The following is a 15,243-nucleotide window of genomic DNA, read 5'->3' as shown; positions in this document are numbered from 1 at the left end:
TCCCAACGACTTGCTTTTGGGATTTGTGCCCAAGTGCAGCTGACCAGGTGCCCAGGAAATGGGGCCCACCTCAGTACAAAAAGCACGAGGGAGTAGATTGTTTGCTTTATGAAATTCAGTTATTAAAATAAACTGTAAAACAGCTTTTAATGATTGGACAAATGATCTATCTGCATATAGAAGGACTCATGTTCAAATGTATTTCATATAGAAATATTACACATCATGCAGGTTTTTCCTTCCTACTGATCAGTTACTCCTTCTGCAGATTTGTTTCCTGCAAATTCATTCACTCTGTTGACCACACAGACACGTTTGCTATTCTGTGCTGAGCTGATCCACATTTAAAAAACCCTCAGAGGGTTTTTAACTGGAGTTGTTTTTCATTAATTTTTTTTGCTGATAATATATGTAGAAGGATGGAAAGAAATAAGTCATTTATTGTTGCATTTGAAGTAGTCACTTAGGATTAAGATGATTTTTCTTTTTTTTTCCTCTGGAAGTGTAATAGCTGACCTTTAAGAGAATGGGCTTATTGTTCTGATAAGATATTGAAGTCCATTTTTAATGAAAATATTTTTTTGAAGTTTCACATTGTAAAATGAGAAAATATAAATTCCTTCATTCCTCATCATTACTTACACTGCGCTGCTGAACTCATAAACAAGAATTTAAGTGAAAGAAAGATTAGTGGCTGCTTCTTTATTTGTGTTTTCTTCGCCCCCCCCCCCCCATCCTCTCAAAATCTGGTACAACTGTGAATCCACTTGTACATAATATATTTGAAAAATGAGTGTTTCTTGATCGCATGGAGCTCAGGCAAAGTTTGACATCTGGAATACAAATACAGCCTTATCATTGAACGTTAATTGCTAATTATTTAGACTTAAGCTGTGGAATGTTGCAACTGTCACAGATGTTTTAATATCTTTTAAAATGGAGTTCCTTCCCTGAGTGAGAGCTACATTTTTTCAGTTGGATTACAGACATTTGCCCAGAAGGATAAGCTCAGTACTTTACAGCAATTAATTTTCTTTCAATAAGGAAACTAATACGTTGTTCTATTTTATCCATTCTCTGAAAATATCTCAGGAGTATCTTCCATTAAGTGGGCTAATCTGAGCTGATATCAACTCTCTCTTTCCCCATCACCTAGATGGGAAGATTAATTTAATGTAATGGCCTGCTCTCAAATAGGTATCAAGTCTGAAGATCTGAAATGGGATTGAACAGGAGAATTTAGACTTTCCTTCAGCTGGGATATGCCCAAAAATTGCCCCATTGCCAACTCCAAAAAACATAGCAAGGGGAAAAATGCCTTTCCCTACACATTGATTTTACAAACAACAGAGGCTTTTGTAGGTGATGGATCTGTAGCCCTATTGGAAAGATCCCTGTTTTGCCAAGCCTGGAGAGGGGTGTGCTTCAGCAACAGAAATACTCATTTTAGCTTCTCTGAAAAAGGCTCCTAATGAGCACCTCTCTTTCTACCACAGGACTCTAGGTTTGCAGGACGAGCACATCCTGGGGGATGGGGGAAAACATCACAGTAAACATTTTATTTCCTGAATGTTCCCTCCCCCAGTACCAATAGAACTGTCTGCTGTTCCTCTACCCTGCGACTTCCGACTCCACAGTCTGTAATGCACAGAAGTCTCTCAAAGAGAGAGTGTGACTTCTCTTTGTGCTTGGAAGTACCTAAAGCATTTGAGGCAGCAGACTATCAACTAAGCACAAGTTTATCTGCCTGGAGACCAGCACAGCCCATTTCAGGCTCCCACTCAACCTATCTTTTGTTTGTTTTATCTATTCAGAGACCAACCCCACTATTTCATGGCGCCACCCTTTAAAGTTGGCTGACGTGATATTTTTTTACTTACATGTGTGTATATAAGTATGTATTAGTTTTGAGTAAGCTAATGCAATTGTGAGAATTTTCAGTTGTTGGGGTTTTTTTAATATATTTTTATTGGCAGAGTTGGAAGCCATTGAAATGCAGCCATGTTGGCTTATGCTCTGTGAGGAACAGGGGGAGGAATTGGCGTCTGCCAAATGGAAAAGGATAAAACTGGTGTAATGATATGTTGCAATCATGCTGCAAAACCTACCACAGTAAATTACTGCTGTAGCAACCTCCTTCCTGTTGCGAAAGGCTCCAACCAGGCTTTCTTGTGTCTTCTTGACATTTCAGTTCTTGAGAGAAAGTTGTCTCTGCACCCCTTAGCACTGAGTGACTGCTAAGCTTCTTTGAGGACAAGCTGAAAAACAAACATGGAGGTCAGGAGGGGCAAGTGCCTGATCTGGAGCTGGATGATGTTGCCGCATGTGAGCATCATCAGTCTGTAGCGGCTAACCTGTGGGGTTGTGGGCAGAGCTTCATCTGGCACGTTGGTCTTTACTGTGTACAGTCTTTTCTCCCCTGCCCACTTGCTGGCAGCTGGTTTTGGTGTTGTAGGTCACATGAAGTTTTCATGGCATGACCTCCACAACCCAGCCACTGGGATTCTCTGCCCTGGGCCTGCAGCCGTGGTTTGGCCAGGCTCAGTGGCCTGGGGGAGGGTTGCCCTCTGACGTGGCCTGTGGGAAATGAGCTGCAGCTCCTGATTCTGTCTGTCCCAGATGCATTTCCTCTTCACAGACATTGCGCTGTGTTTGGCACACAGTTGTGTTTTGTTAACACTAAATGAAGGAGTGAAAAGGGAGAGAGCCAAAAAACTGAATTACTGTCCTGGTTTCAGAGCTATCCTCTGACAGGGAGGGGAGAAGGTGAAAACCTCAGTGTGGGAAAGTTTTCAGGCTGCTCTCTAAGTTGTTTATGTTCTGTGGAGAAAGCGGTTTGGGTCTTCTGAATCCAACTCCATGTTTGAGAAAAAATTATTCATTGGCATAGGGGAAGGAGGAAAGAGCCTCCTTCTTTAGGGGAAAGCCATGAGATCTTGGTTTCAGAGGTGTAAGGTGATGGCCTTTTGACAGCACTTTCCAGACAAGCATCATACTAAACTTCATCTGCCACTTAGCACTAAAACAAGAAAACATTGGGAGGAACTCAGAGCTGCCTTGTAACAGAAATGTACAAACCACCTGGTGTGGTCTGTGTTGTCAGACCAGTGACAGGGGGACACCTCTTCCTAGAGGTTTCATCTCCTGCTTGTGAGATAGATGGTGAATATTGAGAATGCTGGGAATTATACAGAGAATCTGTAAGTCTCTAAAAGCTAAAGCAAGTGGAAACTCCCTTTTCTCAAGACACTTTCCAGCCTTGCAACTGATGGAAGTCCCAGCACCCTGTGCTTTTCCAGGTGCTGCTTAGACTGTTCTTGGATTTTTCACAGCTGAGCCTGCTGTGCTGTCTCCCTTGGATATGAGTGAACTTCTAATTTCTATGGTGTGTACGCAATTATATTTTTCTGAAATAAAGCCAAGCCAAACTAAAAAAAACAACAGCCTTGTCCTACCCTAACTCCCCATCATTACCTTCCTGTACTTGAAGCTTGCACCAAACCCTTGTGCTCCCCAAGTTCCCAACCTCTGCTGCTTCCAATAATAATAAAACCTGAAAAGGCTTGTCTTGTTCTCTTTACAGCTAGAACAAAATGGATGTAGATGTAGCTGTGCTTTTCCCTTCAGCTATCTGGCAGTGCTCCCTTTCTTCCCCTCCAAGTCCTCCCTGTGAGGAATGAGCACAGCTGATCATGGGGATAAGGATCAGCTCAGGGGAACATGTGCTAGTCAGGGAAATTTTTTCCCTTTGATGCCCATTGCTTCCCACCTCTGATGTCTCATGTGCGTTTCACATTCTCCAAGCCCAGAATCAGCTTCCCTGCCTGGGCTGTGCAGACCAGATCACCCCTAGGGGATTTTCCCTTGTTAATGTTGCCAGAATAATATTTTGCATGGCTTGCAGAATAATCGAACTATATCCCAGCCATGGCCAGTTTGAACGGATGGTTGTTATGAAGAAATGCTCTCTGTTACATTGAAGCGAGTGGTCAAGAAAAGCCCCAAAGAAAAACTCTGAATAGGCAGGATCCATTTGGCCAATTTATTTCCTTTTCTCTTGTGATTTTCAGTTAGGCTTTCTCTCTTAAAATGAAATCTGATCTTTATGGGAATATCTCATTCTCTATAAAGTCATGATTTTTTTTTGTGAGCAGACCAAGCAGTACATATAAAGTGCATGGAGCAGATAAGCTGAAGTATGTTTAAAAGTGGATATTTTTATATAACAGAAGTGGGTGTATCTCATTCTTTCATCACTGGATCTTCTCAGTGAAAAATCCATAAAACAAAATGGGAAATAAGAAACCATCTCTCTACTGCTGATGTAAAATGACAGAGAGGAGGAAGTTTATGAATTATAATGGGTCAAGCAAAAATACCTTCCTGACTACTCTTTCCAAAAAAACCTGAAGAAGTCAGAAGTCCTGCATAGCTCTGGAATTGGTTTGGACACCAGTTTTGCCATCAAGGGAGTTTGGTTGTATTGCTTGTGATACTAAATTCTCTTGGCCATAAGAACTTTTAATCATTAATGTCACAGAGTAGTCATGTCCAATTGTGTTTGGTAATTACCTACAGTGAAAAACAAAGAGAAAGGAGTGTGGCTTGGGGTTAGACTGGAAAGGGATGGCACGTCTCCAGCGTGGGGTTTAGTTTCCTGCTGTGAGGACCAGATATAGGGAAAAGGTAAGTGGCTGGAGGCAAGCAGGAGCCAGAGCTGGGGTCTCATTGTGTGGGTCTATGCCATGAGGGAAGTATTTTGCCTCCCCAGTAGTGTCAAAAGTCAGAGTCTGCCCTTCACTGAGGGAAGGTATTGGGAAGCACGTGAGAGTGGCCTCTGCCATCCTCGGTCTTTGTGGCGGTTGGAGAAGTAAGAGAAGTATCTGGGCACTGCGGCACCTACAGCACCTTCGATGGGGGCTGATTTTGCTTTTGCCCCATCCTTCATTCCTCAAAAACCTCTGAGAATTCCAGCTGGCAGTGAAAGAGAAGGTGCAGCAGTGCCTGGCCTACCATCCTGCCTTGCTTTAAATCCCATCACACTGAGGAGAATCACGGCAATGAATGGCCCATGTAAACCTCTAATTCACAGCAGCTGAAAGGTGCCTCACCAAAGGGATTTAGTTTATTATTTTTGAGTGTTGCTTCAGTAACACTGGCTGTCAGACCCCATACCCAGTAAATGAGAATTTGAGCTCTAGGAAAGAGTTTTTCTTTGTCACAGCTAATGGCTTGTCAAAGTTTCCAAAGTAATTCTGATATCTTGTCAGACCAGTTTCCTGAATATTTTAAAATGCATTGGACTAAGTCCTACATCTGCCTAAGGAATACACTTCTTTACACATCCTTTAGAGCACACTTTGCTTATTTACTTTGTCTGTTCTTTAAATTTTTGTTGTTTGGGTTATTTTTAAGCAGGTCTACAGCCTACTGTAGGGTTTATCTCTGGTTTTTTGCTGCTTTTTTTTTGCTGTTGGGATGGACAGAGCTGTGGATGAATGAGCACTCAGCTGGGTGATGTTCCTGCCAGATGCTACTCCTCCATTAGCTGCAATAGAAGTGGCATTTTTACTCTGCTGGACCACTAGATGGGGAAATTGCATTTGCATTTTTTTGGGTTGCGAAATGGATCCTGGCAGCTGGGCTGCAGCTTTTGATGTAATGAACCATATCAAGCCTGTTATCTGCAAGAGGTATATGGTGATGACTCAAGGCTTTGCCCCTCTCCTCAGCACCACCACTACATCTCTGCAGGGAGTCAGGCTCTGCTGAGCTGTGCTGGGCCCCCAGGTGCTTTTGGGGAGGTAATTTGCAAAGCTGACCTTTAAAGATGTCCCCTCCTTTGAAAGGTTTCTGTAGTGTGGGGCCAGCAGGTACCTGCCCCACTGCCAAGCCCTGCATGCACCCCACAGCTTCAATGGGAAACAGGGAGGGGGCATAAATATTTCAACAGATTTTGGAACAGGGAGCTCCTGAGGCCAGGAAATCATTGGGGCATCCAAGAGCTCAGATCAGGTTCAAGGCAGGAAAAAGAAACATGAAACAACTTGTGCTCAGGGTCTTCTATTGCTTTCAGTACTTTGCAGCTATTAGGCCACTGACATTTTCATGATGAAAATATTTGTGAACAGAGTGGCAAAAGTGGCACCTGTATGGTGACACTGGGTCTGACAATCCTGCAGGTTGGAGACCACTGGTTATGGGGCAAAGTAATTAATGGGAAAAGCTTGGGAAGATTTGGTCAGCACCGTAATGTTTCAAAGTTGGTTATTAAAGATCTTGCCTGCAATGTGACCACTATCAGTAGCCAACCATTAGAACATTCTGATTTAAGAAAAAACTTTTAGGACATAATGAACTCTTTTTCTTGTAAGAGAGCAATAAGACTGGTTATAGTCCATTTTGGATTACTCAAAGCTGTAAGTCCACAAGGTGATTAATGACCTAAACATGCAGTTATTTAAAAAAAAAAATAGAGTGCAGGTCACAGGGATGATTTTCCTTGCTGCAGGGTGTGTGACAGCATTGCAGCGCTGATTTGACTCAGTGCTACAGTAATTCAATAACCTTCTCTGTGTAGTGCTACTTACAGAGCAGATGGGCCTTCTGCTCAGGTATGTAAAGCTTTTTAGACTTTTTACAGACAATATAACTTTGGAAAGCAGCTGTATTTCTTTAAAGGTATCGCTGTAGTATTTTGGGGAAGATATTTAAAGCAGTGCACCCATTGCAGTGTGAAAGCTGCTATAAAAACACGTCTCTCAACCTGTGCAGCAGGGAAATGAGCCATAGCAGGAGAAGTTACCTTCACGCTGCCATGGCCAAGCCCGTGCAGTCTGCTCCACCTCTCCCTGCCAGGCTCTGTGGGGCACAGGGTCTGCACGGAGCCTGCACTGACCTGCACTGTGATGGGTCTTGTCATAGCTGATGGATGCTTTTGTGAAAGCTCAGTTACCCAAAAACAATATCAGCTCAGAAGGAAGCCACAGGAATGTGTTTAAACAAGCACACCTGCATTTTTTTGGCACTTGGAGCTGCTGTAAATAGCTTAGCCAAAAATATGGATGAGTTTATATCCTTTCAAATATCACCACTAAGTAACTATAGAGCCAAATATTTCAGCAGCACTTGTGTGCTTATTCTGCATGTTCTTTATCAGAGAAATTGTGTCTTTGGATTGAAGGCTGGAAGTCAGACATTAAGGAAAAAAAAGTGTGAGTAGCAGGTACAATCATCCTGTGGGTGATTTGGGTTTGCTGTTAAGGAGGGCATGTTTAACCAGACTTGGCACTAGGAGTCTACACTGACTAACTGAGGAAATTTTACAGACTCCTTTACATCTGTGACTTTGGCAAGAAGTTGCCTCTGATATATGTAACAATGTGCTTGGAGAAGGATGATATGTGGAGGTATTTCAATTTATAGTGATGCCTCCACAAGGGAAACCTTAGGCCAGATTGAGCAAGTCCTGGTACAAGAACAGCAGGGCAGTGTGTGCTCAGGGGAGCCAAGGTACTTGAGTAGCAGCCAGTCTTTTCTGTGCCATGGAATAGAGGTAATCTTTCTGTATGTTAATTCATCTGCTTTTGCAGTTATACAGGATACAAGCAGAATTATTTGCATTGGAAATATGGTGAGAATGTTCTGTTGTGCATGCATGCTCCCCACCCCAATCTGTGAGCTGGCTTCAAATGGGATAAACGCATTTTTCTCAGAATATTTCAATGACAGGAGAAAGAGGCAAATGTTCTCCAGGGCATCTGCCCCAATGTCATGATTGAAAACTTTCCAGAGTATATTGAGTCTTCATCTCTTGACATACAATAGTATGGCATGGCAGGGTTCACTGTGTTCCTTACATCAAGTGCTGGTTTGGATGAAAGTAGATGAACATCGGTATGCCCTGCTTTGATCTCTTGGAGTACTTTCTGATTTGTTTCTATTGTGCTGGAGGGGTGACCATGGTATGAGTGGAGATACTGTTGGTGGTGGTAGCAGTGCAGCAGAGGATGGATCTCAAAGGCTTTTGCAGCAGGCTGCAAAAATGAGCACTGCTCTGGTATCCCAGGAAGCAAGACTGCTTTCAGTCACATCACAGTGATGGCACTGAAAAGCATTTTATTACCTTTGAATTGTCTTTCACAGTTTGAAGTTGTGCACAGGGTGCTTTCTGCACCTTTTATTTTTTTCCAGTCAAGTGGGGGTTACTCTGTATCCTGAACTACAAAGAGGCAGAGGACATCTCTCAGCTCCCCACCATGTTGGATGAAACTGAGGTCCAAAGATCCTGCATCAAAATTACTTTTTAAAAATTCGTCTGTGAGCCAGCAGGGGGAAATGAAGGAGATGAGACATAATCACAGTCCAGTATTCCCTGGGACTGAAATGTAGTAGAAGTATTCTCGTTACAGCCTTAGCTTGTAGTTTATGTTCTTTGTCAAGAACCAATCTGGTGTCTGTTATCTTGATGTCTTTATGGTCAGTCATTGACCAGCACAGGAGCTAGCACTGAGCTTTGCTGCTGTTTCTTACCATTCTTTTGCAATCAGGGGTTAAGGGAAAAAGCTGCAGACCACATGCTCCCTGCACAGGATCCATACCTCAGCAGGACAGAGATAGGAGAGAACTGCACATCCTTTGGGTAATATGGCTCACACAGGCTGGCCTTACAGACTGAATGCTGGAGAGGCACAAATACATGACTGACAGTTTCTTCAGCCCTTCAAGGGTTTCCCAGAGCTTTCTGTCTGAGCTCTGATTTTTAATGGAGGACCATCTGCTGCAACACACACAGTTATTAGCAAATGCCTACCTAATGCTTTCTAAGCAACACCCAAGGTAAATGAAACAAATTAAGAAAATATACCACCTGCTTTTCTCTTTGTTTAGTTCACTGCATTTCACAACACCTTGTGTAAAGTCAGTTTTACTTTTTCCCTGCCTGGTCTGTCAGATTTTGGTTTTGTGGGGTTTTTACATGCCTCATGGAGGGAACCATCAGGATTGTAAAATCACAAAATAAATAGCTGGAATGCAGCAACGCGGTGCCTGTAGCTATCTGAAAAATGAAAATGGATAGATTTGTAGTAAACAGAAATGTTCCTTCAAACCACAAATTACATTCTGTCTGCAAGTGTAAATTTTTTTGTCTTCTTCCAGTTGTTTATGCTGAAATTCCCAAGCCAGTTGGGAATGGTCCCCTATTGCTTTTGAGAGCTCTCTAATTGCAAGTAATTAATTAAAGGTAGATGTATTTCATTTGATTTCTGGAATAACTTACCAAATTCTCATCTTTGCTTTCAAATTCCTTTACATCCATAGAGTTTGTGCAATTTGCATATTCAATTAAAAATGATTTGCTTCTTTGACCTTTGAGACACAGTGCGAGCGTCATTTGGCCACCCACTCTTTCATAGCCAATGTTATTAGCAAAAGGCTTTTAATTACTGAGATATGTCTGAATTCCTGTCAGCTAATGTTTACAAAGCTAAGTACCAAATATTGTGTTGCTGGATAAGACCGTTCCTAAGAACTGTGACTCTACTGCTCTCTAACCCTTACTATACACAATGTGCACCTTCATTTCCCCAGCCTCTGCCTTGTCAGGGTAAGCACCACTGGAAGGCCAATGTTTAGGCTGTGGGAATTGCCTGAGGTGCAGCACCACCTAGAATTACTGATCCCATTCCAAGCAGTTCTACAGACTGACTGTGTCCAGAAACAGTGAGGTACCCAAGTGTAAACAGTCAGGTTAAGAGTATGTAATTTCAATATTAATTTTGGATTCAGCACTTGTGACTGTCCCTTCTTAGTGAAAAGGAAGGCAAAGGGATGCCTGGGATACCCCTTCTGTGCTCTCTCCTTGCCAGGGTGGCTACATTGGACAGAAGCACCAATTCTTTTCTCTTTTACCCCTAAGAGCTGAGCTGCTTGGTCTTGGACAGCTTTGTATTGACAGAGGTAATACTTGTAGTTTCCCTCCAGCAGTAGGCAGTTAGAGCTCTTTCCATCCCCACTTTGGGGAAAATTAAAGTTCAGCTACACAAGAGCAGCTCAAAGTCATGCACTTAATGGTACCCACTCTCTGACGAAGGAATCCTTTCTGCCCTCTCTCTCTCTAATTGAGTGGGTTGTCTGCATGGGAAGCTGGTACAGAAAATGTCTAAGTGAAGACTTAGAAATCCCAACTGGGGGGTTTACATAAGCCTTTTGCTTTCTCTAGGCCCAGAGCTTAGATAAATAATAAATGCATCTCTGATGATGCGTCCGTGCAGACTAACCCCAGACAAATGTCCACTTGTTCTGATATAAAATGTCCCAAGTGTCGTAGGCCAAAACTAAAACGTGTTGTTTTCTCTCTCTTGCTCTCTTTTTCTTCTTTTTTTCATCTCCTTTCTGGCTTGGCTTTCAGTTACATCAGTAATACACACAGCTGCAGGCTGAACAGGGATGCTCTATAATCTGTGCAATGGGACAATGACATTGCATGGGTCAACTCAGAGGCAGTCAAATCTTCATGTCTCCCAAAATTTGCCACCTCCTCATGACTTTCCACCTGCCAAAGGACAAAGGGTGTGGCTTGGTGCTCTTAGAAGAGAACATGACATTCCCATTTTGAATATTCCAAAGGGACTTTATATTTCTTTCCCAGCTCATATGCTGGGCATGACAGGTAACCTAAATTTAGCTACTCATGGAATTTTCTGACTGATTCTTCTGCATCCTGTGATTTCTTTGCTTTTGGGATCAAAATAGTTACCCCTTTTGTACCTGGTTCCCCCACAGTGCACCCCAGGTTGAAGGGTGTCAAAGTGAGGGAGCTTACACAGGCAGCTAAACACACTGTGCTGCATCCTAACCCTGCTATTAAACTCAGGCATTTTCTTGGTGGTTCAGCATAAAGTGGTTTGCAAACTGAGAACTTGTTCCACTTGATTCTTGCAGTGGGAATACAGAGCTTCAGTGGTTTCCTTGCACAAAAGCGTGTATTAATTATCTCTACCGAGTGTTTTGGCATCATCAAAGTACCTGCACTTCTCAATTAATTTGTCTTGCATCATCTGGGTGACTACTGAGCTGTGCTTGGAAAGAGCTGAAGTTGTTACAGGTGTGCTGGGCTGGCCAGCAGTTCCTGGGCTGTGCACAGGTTTCACAAGACTGCTGCCTCTGTCTCCTGCAACCATGTTTGTCCATTCTTGCTGAGCCTACAGAGAAGTTGACTGCACAGCCTCCAACTGCATGAGGAAATACCTGCTGTGCACACTTTGGGAAACAAAGGCATGGAAGCAATACTAGCAAAGTTTGAGGGGTGGGAGGGACGACTGGGTGTGCCTACCAGCCATGTGTGCAATATGCAGCCTTCAAGCACGAGACTCTGGCAAAGGCTGAAAGTCTAAGAGAAACAGGAGATAATAGACAGTGAGTTCTCAGCTCAAAGCTGCAGGCAGGACAGGACTGCCTATTTTTAATTTTTTTTTAGTAATGTGGTCCTACCTCTGTGCTGTCCTTAAAGCCCATCTTGTAAAACTAGCTGTAAAGAGGTTGTATGATTTACTGCTCAGTTTACTACAAAACTGCACAATTCATTGAAAGAATTGAGGGATAATGTCAAACTAAAAATGTAAACTAAAGAGCTTGAAGGGATGGTTAAATGTCAGCACGTCATGGGGACATTTAATAACCAGCAAAGCAATTTATTCCACATATAAAATACTACATGAAGAAAAGTGTTTTTCTTTGGCTTGCAAAAAGTTGAGAGGACTGAACCACTGGCACTGGTCTCTCAGGTTGACTCAGAGAAACAGGGAGGAAGGCAGTAGCTGGGGAAATGCAGGGAAGTGAGGAATTAATCTTGGCCTTCATTTAAGGGGAGAAAAAGGCAGACCATTGTTAGCTGACTCACTAAGGAAGCTGTGACACTCAGCATCCTGTTTTGTGTTTCTTTGGCTTATTAAGTACTGAGAGATGCACAGCAGCAATAGTGATTGCTCTTTTAGATGTGTGTACCCATGGTTTGAGGAAATGAGGCTTTAAACCACCATTAGAGATTATACTGGGAGTGAAAAAATGAATGACACAGCTATGGAAGGAAATTGGGATGTTGGAGGGTTGGAAGTTCCATGACATTTTGGTAATGCTTGTGCTCTCAAGCAGCTGGTCTTGCAGCACTTCATAAAGGCAGAGTCACACATCAGCCTGTGTGGCCACTCACACCTGGCTGTGCTCCCTTCCTGTCAGGACCCCTGGTCTCTGCAGTGGCACAGCTGGGCCTGTCACACAAGGAGCTCAGAGCTGCACACCTGAGCTGAGGGGCTGCTGCTCACCTGGGGTCTGGCTCTGTGAGACTCTCATTCAGTCCCTTGATGTGCTGCTTTAGGGAAGGAACTCCTGAAATGCTTTAGGGAATAACACATTCCACAGGTGCAGCAGCCACCCATTTGATTTTGTAGTCTGCTGATGCTTCTTCTGATCTTTCACTTTGTTTTCTTTCCTTCTGCCTTTTTTTTCCCCTGTTCTTCACTTGTGCAGGGAGCCTCAAGTCACCTTCTAACTCATGTGCAGCAGCCCCTATTGCTGCTGCCAGGAAGGAGTGGCCACTCTTTGTCAGCCTGTAAGGCTTTTGCTGCTGCCACAAGTCTCGCTGTGAGTCTGCATACATTGCAATCACTGTTTCAGTTGAAACCATAAAGAACTGTATCTGATGGGGATCCAGGCAGCATGGGAAAAGGAAGCTACACTACATGCTTTCACCCCATCTTTGGAAATGGGTACTGAGTCTACCCTGCAATCCTGGATGTGGCACTTCCATGATCAAAACATGATAAATGCCAGTGCTGATGAAAGAGCATAAAAGGATTTTTCACCTTCCCACTTGCACCCTGTTCTCCTTAGAAAGTATCAAGAGGGTGAAGGAACTGAGTTGTTTTCTTATGGAGCAGGAAGGAGCTGGGACTGAAAAACTGCCACCTTCCCATCCCCTGCTTCCCCCAGACCGCAAAATGCCAAGGTACCATTTCCTTTTGTGAGAGGACAGCACACCACAGGGACTTCCTCAGGAGAAAATTGTGTTCAGAGTGTGGAGTTTTGTACTTTTTCTAACTGTCAGTGACACTTTTCAACTGCAGCATTATGTTATTATGCTATTGACCTGGCCTTGGCTTCTCCGAGTACAAGAATCTGCTCCAAAGGAGTCCCTGTCTTCAGGATCTGAAGAAAATGGAATCCCAGTATGAAAGGGAAATATAAACTGTTGGTTTGTGTTTGCCTAACTTTCCAGTGAACATCTGAACAACTGCACAGATGCAGAGTTGAAAAAAACTTGGACAACTCTGTTCACAATGGTGGCAAGAGTGGAAGGGGCACAAGGAGGAGAGCCGGGGCAGGGAACACACACACACACAGTGCTTTTGTATTCTTCAGGCTCCCTTATCTCAAACATGGGAAAGTGCAGCTCTGTCTGTGGGCTGTGCTAGACCAAGAATATGCTGAAACCTCAGTGAAGCTCCATAGAGGATGCTCAGGTTCAACCTGCCTATGCTTTTGACAGGCACTGATTCAAAACAACTATTGAAATCCCTGCCAGTATCTGCTGGCAGCAGCTTGGGCAGAAGTACAAAAGAAGAAAGAGTCTTGCTATAAAAGCAGCTTTTCTTTCTTACTGATTAGGGACAGCAGGTCCAGTTCCCCTTCACAGAGCCACAAGGTGCTGAATGTGCTGCTCTGCTGCTGCCAAGGAACAATTTGATAATTTCCTCCTGTCATCCTGACTGAAAACCTCCCAGTTCCTCTACAAAGCAAAGCCATGAGCCCAAAGGGTCTCAGCAAATGGACTAAAAATTAGCAAATTCCTAAAAATTTTCTCACTGGGGTGTGTTGCCAGAGTGATGCAGTCATTCAATAATGGGTTAGTGACCATGTGCTGACAAATTCATGGTTATTTCTTTATTCTGTCATTAGCATGCACAATATTTTAAAACCTTTGTTCAGGACAAAAAAGCCTTCCGGTGCCCCATCAAGCAGTGTACAATGGCTGGTTGCATTACCTGGAGGCTGGAAGTCGCTTATATCTCAAACTGTGGATAGCAATAGATGTGAGAAGATATTAAAGAGAAGAGAGCACTGGAAAGAGATGGAATTGTTTGAGATGAAGATAGCACTAAGCACTGAACAGAACAAGCCCATCTTTGTTTTCTGTAAGGGAAGTGTTCACCTTCTCTCTCTGTCCTATCTCTTTCTTTCCATAGTAAAACTGGTATTTCTCTTTTTTGGATTAACCTTCAGACAATAACAAAATGAAACTTTAGCCTTTCTTGGAATCAGTTCATTTAAAGAGGATTATGCAGAAGTACTGGGATAAATAGTCACCCTCTGAACAGAACCCAAAGAGATGTAGATTTGAGATAAATCTGTGTGTGCTCTGGAGTAAATTATTCTAATTTGGGAGCAAATATATTGCTTAACAGAAATCATGCCTGCTGCTAGGAAGAGTAAACTATGTCCCGTTTAAAAACAAACATCAGCCAGCAACAATATTGCTTGTCATTTTAGTAACCACACACTTTGAGTGTTACTTGCATTAAACAGTGTATTCCCTTCTGTGTTTCACAGGTCTTGACAAACTGTAGCATGTGGACACAAATTACATTAAATCCTGGTTGAGAACAAGCTAAACTCTTGTTAGGGTTTTTTTAAAATAAAAAATAAGAACCCCTTAAAAATCATGATGACTTTGATGTGTTGATGTCAGAGGTATGCCAATATCCTGGGCAATAGTGAGTTTACTGGGCTGGCCACGGTCTGTTCGCTCTGTGTCCCCACCAGGCAAGGGAACAGCTCCTGGGGCATCTTCACAGCCCACCATTCCCACTTAGGACATAGCTGCATTCAGTATGCTCTATTCCCTGTCTCTCCATCACTCTCAGCTCTGTGCTGGCCATACCATGGACAGGCTGTTCTATGGATTTGAAAGCAGTTTTTTACTTGCTTTCATCTGGATAAACCCTGATTTTAAGTGGTTGGCCTTGGCATTTGTAAAGCTGTGTTGATGGCAGGAACTGCACTTCCTGGGATAATAGAAAGCTAGAGGGAGAGTCAAGAGAAATGTTTGGGGTATGAGTGCGACAGTGTTGGAATAGCAGACTGCTGATTATACCTCTCCCATCTATGTGAGAGGTTTTGTCATCAAAAGCACAAATAAGAGTCTTTTCATGCAGAATTAATTTTACTATTCACAGTCCAGTGGGC

At 43.1% G+C, this 15,243-nt stretch overlaps 1 protein-coding gene across 5 annotated transcripts in view; it reads left to right on the top strand.

Annotated features, from left to right (window-relative positions):
* Positions 1-15,243, top strand: part of PHYHIPL (phytanoyl-CoA 2-hydroxylase interacting protein like) — a 127,688-nt gene that overhangs the window by 15,099 nt on the left and 97,346 nt on the right. The window contains exon 1 of one of the 5 annotated variants that reach the window (XM_050976228.1): positions 6,537-6,614. The exons of 2 other annotated variants lie outside the window; for them this stretch is intronic. The gene's annotated coding sequence lies outside the window, so the exon portion shown is untranslated. Of the gene's footprint in view, positions 1-6,536; positions 6,615-7,121; positions 7,215-7,422; positions 7,556-15,243 lie in introns of those variants that run through there. 2 more of the 5 variants (XM_050976229.1, XM_050976230.1) reach the window with 2 other exon arrangements.

Source organism: Serinus canaria, chromosome 6 (assembly GCF_022539315.1).
Source record: "Serinus canaria isolate serCan28SL12 chromosome 6, serCan2020, whole genome shotgun sequence".
Taxonomy (NCBI): domain Eukaryota; kingdom Metazoa; phylum Chordata; class Aves; order Passeriformes; family Fringillidae; genus Serinus; species Serinus canaria.
Note: the sequence above shows the minus strand (reverse complement) of the source record. Positions and strands in the feature narration are given on the sequence as shown.